Below are 7,669 nucleotides of genomic sequence, written 5' to 3'. Positions count from 1 at the left end.
TATCTTTGACAAAGAGGCAAAGCTCTTTGTCAGAACAAACCATACTGGAGACAGTGCTCATTTTCTCAGCAGTTTGTGCATGTTTTTAATGCATTGACCTCAATAAACTTCTACAAAAAGAATCTAACACACAACTCAGTTTCACATTGAAACTCTTCAACAGCAATTGGTAAGGAAAAGGAGCTGGGGAGGTTTGTGGGTGAGTGGGAGGGGTGGGGATTGGACCAGGGAGCGGGTGCTGGGGAATGAAGCAATAGTATGGTGGATAAGATGTTTGCCTTGCACATGCTGACCCAATTTTGATCCCTGGCACTGGCCATGGTCCCCTGAGGTCTGCCAGGATTGACCCCTGAGCTCCAAGCCAGGAATAAGCTCTGAGCACCACGGGGTGTGGCCCCCCGCTCCCAAAAAATAAGGAAAAGAAGTCAAGGGCAGCCCGTGGTAGATGGAGCTTTTATGGAAAAGACTCAGTGGAAATGTATAGGAGGAACTAAAACCAAGAAAAGATGTTTGGAGGCAAGAGGTAACCTTTCACAGCATCCCTGAAAGGAACTCACTTTAATTTATACCATCTTTGAGTGATACACTTGAGTGTTATTTGTATGAATAAAAAAATTGTGTCATGCCAATACCCCCAAGGAAACCGTGAATGTTTCCTTTCTGTTGGCCAACAAGATAAGGTTATTGAGGTTGTACCAGTTTTGTACTTGTCTGCAACCTTTAAGTAGCAGATGGAAACAATGAGCCAAAGAAGGGAGGCGTGCGAGAATGGAAAGAAAAAGAAGAGGCCAATGGACCATGGATGTAGAGATTGTTGGAGACAAGGTCTGTGCCAGCCCTGAGCCAGGAGACACTTGTTTCTTGTAACCGTGAGCCTCTAAGAACTCTGGACCAATGGTGGGGTGGGAGATTGTTTCCTCTCTACCCTGCTGAGTTCTTGACTAAGATTCTCTTTAATGTGACAGAGAAAAGAAGGGGTTCAGAACAGTAGTACACTGGGGCAGGTCACTTGCCTGTGATCCCAGCACCCCAAATGGTTCCCAGAGCCCCTCCAGGAATGAGCTCTGAGCACAACTGGCTGTGACCCCAATCCCCACCCTCAATCACTTTGTTGGTCAGGTATCACCAGGCGTGGCCTGGGGCCCTTGAGCACTTCCTGGGCGGCCCCTTAAAACTCTCCAGCCAAAGCGCAAGAAAGAAGGGGTGTGGAGCGGAGCAATTTGAAAGTGAGAGAAGGAAATATTTGCTGCCCTGCATGTAGATAAATCTGAGGCAAAAGTGATCTCTGCTTAGTGGCTCTCTTCTGCCATCGATCGCCAACTATAGGTTTCTCTTATGAAAGGGGAGCCTGTTTCAGGAATGTTTCTTCATCTGTGGATTTTACAAATAGTTCAAAATAATTTTCCTAAGTATGAATCAGTACATTCCATCATTACAGTGTTTTTATTTTTTAGGTTTGTACAGCAGTCATTAAATGATCAAAATATTGTTTATACTAATTATACTAATATTTTACACAGTATAGACCTACTGTGTACAATATTCTACATAAGCAATAGTATTTTAGTGCAAAAAAAAATAGTCCTTATGCCAGAGAGGCGTAGCTGAATTCTGCAGCGCTTCAGAATCCTCCCAGGCTTCATGGAGGAGGGGGAAGCAACAATAGCAAACACACACACACACACACACACACACACACACACGTTCTATCATTCATTCATTCATAACACATATGCACACACATGCGAATGAAATAACTTGAGTTTTGCATAGCTGACTCCTGTGTGTTAATGTATATTGGGTTGTGTTTCCACCCTCTGAGCTCACTTTTTAGCATATGGAATTTAAAAGGGCAATAAGGGCTGCTGCCTCATGAGGATGTGATCGTGAGTTCAAAACCCTTGCGTCCCACATACATTGCCAAGTGCAATTCCGGCAGCTCTGAGACATAGGCTGCTATGCCATCTGCGATCTTCGGTGCTACAATTGGAAAAGAGAAAAAAAAGAAGGGTGAGTGGACTGTAGACTTCTAAGTGTGTGCTCTCTGAGCAAGAGAAGAAAATACAGTAATATCCTAGGATGTGAAGACATGAATGACCAGAGAGTGGGGGTTCTTTTTGTCCTGACACGTCTTCCTCCCTTGGTCAATGGCTGGAACCACTATGGGAGTTGGGAGGAGGTGCTGGGCACTTAGAGGTATGCTAGTCATGAGATAATTATATAACTGCCTGAGATGTGGTTACTTTGGGGTGTGTGGTATACCTTAAAATTCCAAGAGGCAAACCACAGTCCTCTGAATGGGAAAAGTTTTGTGTGTGTGTGTGTGTGTGTGTGTGTGTGTGTGTGTTTTGAGTCACATCTGGCAGTGTTCAAGGCTTACCCGTGGCTCTGCTCAGGGATCACTCCTGGAAGTGCTCAGGGGACCATATGTGGTACTCGGAATGAAGTGGGGATATCACAAGCATGCAAGGCAAATGCATGTGTATTTTTTTTGTACTGTCTTGCTGACCCAAATTTGTCTACATTGTGCAAGAGTTCAGTGGGCATCGGGTGGTCTTCTGAGCAGCTTGAGAAAAATCTAACCTTTGTGACTGGTGGAGAGCAGAGACCCCGAGACATGCTGTACCCGAACTGGCTGGGAAGGAGACAGCACCCCTACTGCTTCCTCGACCAGGAGGAGTACCAGGGTTTTTTTTTTTTAGATTAGCCCTTTGATGGATAGGGCAGTTACTTATTTTCTTAATTAATTGCTCCCTATTCAGTCTCCAAGTAACTTATTCAGATTTTCTAGATTGCCCCACTGTTGTTTTCTTTGGAGTGTAAAATCTCTTTGCTGAATGTCCAGCTTGCTGATAACACCTGATCCCCAGGTGTTATGTGAATGTGTATAAGGACATTCTAGAAGAGATTAAGGAGGTGCCAGTGGAATGAGTAAAAGCAGCCCTCACCAGTGTGGGTAAGCACTGAACAAAAAGACAGGGAAGTGAGCTCAGAGCTTGGTGTCTGTCCTCACCTGCCCCCCCACTGCAGCTCTCAACCTTCCGCCTGGGGCCTTGTGCCAGCCTCGGCATCACCCACTTCTCAGGCCTTCCGCCTTGGGTGGAGCATCATGCTATCCACTCCCTGGATTCTCAGCCCTTTGCTCAAAGATTAAACTCAATGGCCATCCGGGTTCTCCAGCTAGCACCTAACAGCAGGTGGGACTTTTTAGTCTTCATTGAACAATTCCTAGAATTAAAACCAAGGAGCTCTGTTAACATCCATTCTGTTTCTCTGGAGCACCCAAAGACATGAGGGATGGGTAAAAGTCAAAAATACATGCTCCAGCATCCCCCAAAATACTGTCACTGTCCTCCTGTTCTTCATTGATTTGCTTGATCGGGCCCAGTAACGTCTCCATTGGAGACTTTGTTGTTACTGTGTCTGGCATATCGAATACATCACGGGGAGCTTGCCAGGCTCTGCCGTGCGGGTGAGATACTCTCGGTAGCTTGCCGGGCTCTCCAAGAGGGGCGGAGGAATCGAACTCGGGTCAACCCTGTTGGCTGCGAGCAAGACAAACTCTCTACCCTCTTTGCTATTGCTCAAGCTACTGGTGTAGAGGTATTATGCAAGATTCCCCAAAAATACTACAAAAGAAAAATTAATTTCTATCATCAAGCAAGTAAATCTTAAAAAGAATTTTGTAAACTGCATGAGTCTTCTTACAGTCAGTTACTTTGTGTAACTATTACAGGCATGCATAAATGTTAAGCATTTTAAAGCACACAAATGGCCAGGAATGTGGCTCAGTGGTAATGAGACTTAGGTCTGATCCCAAGAACCACAAAAAAAAGCTTTAAAATAAAATTAAGTGTACTTTAAATACAAAAAATAGGGACTGAAATAGTACAATCAGAAAAATGTTTTACAATGCTTGAACACTGGGGCTGGAGCAATAGCACAGCGGGTAGGGCGTTTGACTTGAATGCGGCCCACCTGAGTTCAATTCCCAGCATCCCATATGGTCCCCTGAGCACTGCCAGGAGTAATTCTTGAGTGCAGAGCCAGGATTAACCCCTGTGCATTGCCGGGTGTGACCCAAAAAGCAAAAAAAAAAAAATTCTCTTTAAAAAAAATGCTTGAACAGAATGATACATATATTTTTACATGTATAGATTTATGCTTTTTTATAGGGCCATTGGCATTGTTAGTCTGTATTTTTCTATGCTTGAAATATTGTGGCTTAAAGAAAGGTACAGAAACCGTATGGAGTACTGTCCAATTATTTTTCCTCTAAATTAATAATTTTCAAAGTAATTTTCTAATTTTCTCCTGCAGCTTACACATCAGCATCACCTGGTATCTGATTAAAAATGCAAATTTTCCTCACCCCAAGCCCATGGAATTAGAAACCGCAGATGGGGCCCTGCACTAAGAATGAAATTTTCTATATAATTCTAATCTAGACTACGGTTTGAGAACCATTATTTTTTTAAATTGGGTTTTTGGTTGGATTTTAGTTTGGGTGCTACACCCAGCAATGCTCAGAGGTTACTCCTGGCTGGGCATTTAGGAATCACTCCTGACAGTGCTCAGGAAGCCATATAAATGTACTTTAAATACAAAAAATAGGGACCAGATGGAACCCGGTCCCTATCCCAAAATATGGGATTCTGGGGATCCAACCCCAGTTGGCTACATGTAAGGCAAATACCCTACCTAAAGCACTATCTTTCCAACCTCAAGGGAGCCACTATTTGAGAATAAAGTTTCTCAAAACCTTGATCTGGCAGCTTTCACACATTGTCATCACCTGCGGGTATTTGTCAAAACTGTAGAATCTGGGTTGTGGAGAGTGAAGTAAAATCACTTGCACTCATGAGATGGCTGCCACGATACCTCAACTCCTAGCACTGCATATGGTCCCCCACCTAATGTGCTTTTTTTTTTAAACTAGTTCCTCTGTGTTATTCCACACATAAGTGAAAGCATTTGGCATTTGTCTTTTGCTTCCTGATGTTATTGGTATAATTGCCTCCGTTTCCATCCATTTGGTCACAGGCGGCACAGTCCATCTCTTTTTAAAAGCAGAACAAGATTTCATTGCACTCATAGCCCCGCTTCTTTAACCAGTCTGTCCATGGGTATTAAAATTGACTTCAATTGGGGGCTATTGTGAATATTCTATGGGCGCAGATATCTTATTGGGGGGGGGGGGGTTGAGAGCAGTGCTCAGGGGTTCCTCCTGTCTCTAAGGGTCACTCCTGGTGGTACTGAGGGGACCATAAGGGATGCCGGGGATCTAACCTGGGCAGCCATGTGCAAAGCAAATGCTCCAGCTGCTGTACTACTGTTCTGCCCTATGGCCCCACAAATAGCTTTTTGAATTAATGTTTTCCTTCCTTCTTTTTAGTAAAGTAAAAAGTTTTATTTAAAGAAATTCACTTAGAGAAATGTGAGAGGGAAAGTAAGTGTGTGTGTGTGTGTGTGTGTGTGAGAGAGAGAGAGAGAGAGAGAGAGAGAGAGAGAGAGAGAGAGAGATGGGGGTACAAGAACACAGAATTCTCCGGAGTGAAACAAAGCTGCGTTAGGGCTGGAGAGATACTACAGCAAATAGGGCAGTTGCCTTACATATCAAACGTGGTCAAACATGGTACTGAGCCCCGCCCAAAGTGATCCCTGAACATAGATCCGAGAGTAAACCCTGAGCACATTGAGTATGCCCTGCACCCCCACAAAGAAAAAGAACTGAATTTGTGTTTTCATGTTCTTTAGATTTCTAGAATTCTATTGCTGCATCATATAGCATTTTCCTTTTTGTTTCTTTTTGTTTTTCGGCCACATCAGCAGTGCTCATTCTGGCTCTGTGCTCAGGGATCATATCTGGGGGTCTCACGGTCTCTTGGACCCCTGTCCTCTTTAGTTTTCAAATGATTCTGTATAGATTTTTTTCCTTACAGACTGCAGCAATTTCTGTTTCCCCTCACAATGCCCTAGAGTTCCTTCTCCATGCTTTCACCAATAGCTGTTCCTAATCTTTCTGAGGAGGCCTCTTTCACCTGTGTGTGGCATCATTTTGATGGGATGTAGCTGGAACTTTGGTGGTGGGTGTGGTCAATACAATACACATATAGAAGTGTTAAGCTATACTGAAATTCTATTTTATGAGAACTAGGAAAATCAATCACCTGGTTCAAGGTGAAGGAGAGAGAGTGCAGCAGGCATGGTGCTTGCCTTGCATGAGACTGACCCAGGTGTGATACCCAGTACCACTTATGGTCCCCTGAGCTCTTCCAGAGACACAAAGCCAGGAGTAAGCCCTAAGCACTGGTGGGTGTGGCTATAAAAAGGGGGAGGGTAAAATTAAATGTTCCATTTTTTAATTTTGAGAACAGACATACTTGAAGGTGTTAGAATTTCTTGAATATTGGCAGCAGCTTTTAGCAGTGGTGATGGGGGAAGTGAAGTTCTGAGATAAAGGAAATCTTGCAGCCTGGAGGCTGTGAGATGTATTTGCCATATGCATTAATTAGGACAATAGTTTTACAACGTTCCATTTATTGTAAGATGACCTTTCTATGGGGGGGGGGCGGTTAGGGGTACCACCCAATCTGAACAGATCAGTCAAGGTAGATGGTCCAAAGGAACAATGGGAGGATGCAATCTTGGGTCTGTGGAACATAATGTCACCAGATCACCCCAGAGGTTCTGAGAGTAGATGATGTGGGGGGGGGGGGGGGTACCTCCAGACCCGGCGACAGTGATCAAACTCAGGTCCCCTGCACTGTGTTCCCTGGCCCCAAGATGCCTTTTCTGTGATTTGAACATCCCTGCAATTGTTGACATTTAATAGCAGCATCTTTTCCTTGCTTGTTACTTAAATTTAAGTAATGAGCCTTAAAATCAATAGTGTCTTCCCATGGAGGTTAAAAAAAATGTTTACAGAGAATGAAGAAGTGGATCTTTAAAAAAAAATTTTTTTTTAATTTAATCACCCTGAGATACACAGTAACAAAGTTGCTCATGATTGGGTTTCAGTCATATAATGTACCAACAGCCGAGAAATGGGTCGTTTTAACAGTTTACACATATTCTTGTGTACGTACTCCTCCGAGAACTGGAAAGGAATAATTTTTTTAAAAATGACTTTGATAGATGATCTAGAAATTTACTGGGAGTCTTCTATGTCCACGACGTCGCTGCGCTGCTGACGGGCCCCACCGGGTTCTTTTTGGGGACTGACACGGCCAGCATGAAATTCCCTTCCAACAAGGCTCTGAAAACCTTGACCAGTTTATCAGCCAGAGCATGCGGAACACACACATTCGTGCGTCTGAGTCCAGAAAAGGCTGCGGGTGAAGTTTTCCTGGAAACGACGCCTGGAGGGGGCTCAATTCCGGTCGCGGTCTGAAACCCAGATATGGTTTCGGGGCCACGCGAGCTGCGTGCTAATCCCCTCGGCAGACCAGTGCGCGCGGGGTGCCCCTGTCCCCTCCGGACCAGCGTCCCTTGGAAGTTCCAGGGACACAGCCCTCGGCGCGCCCCTTTTTCTGCAGGCTCCCGAGTTCTGCGGGGGGCGTGGCCAGCACCGAGTTCCAGTGACAAAGGAGCTTCTCTGCTCCACGGGAAAAGACGACAGACGCGTCCGAGAGACGGGAGGAGAAACTGTGATGCTTAGTTCCACTCG

Source organism: Sorex fumeus, unplaced genomic scaffold (genome assembly GCF_029834395.1).
Source record: "Sorex fumeus unplaced genomic scaffold, SorFum_2.1 ptg000018l, whole genome shotgun sequence".
NCBI lineage: Eukaryota > Metazoa > Chordata > Mammalia > Eulipotyphla > Soricidae > Sorex > Sorex fumeus.
This window is presented reverse-complemented; position numbering follows the sequence as displayed.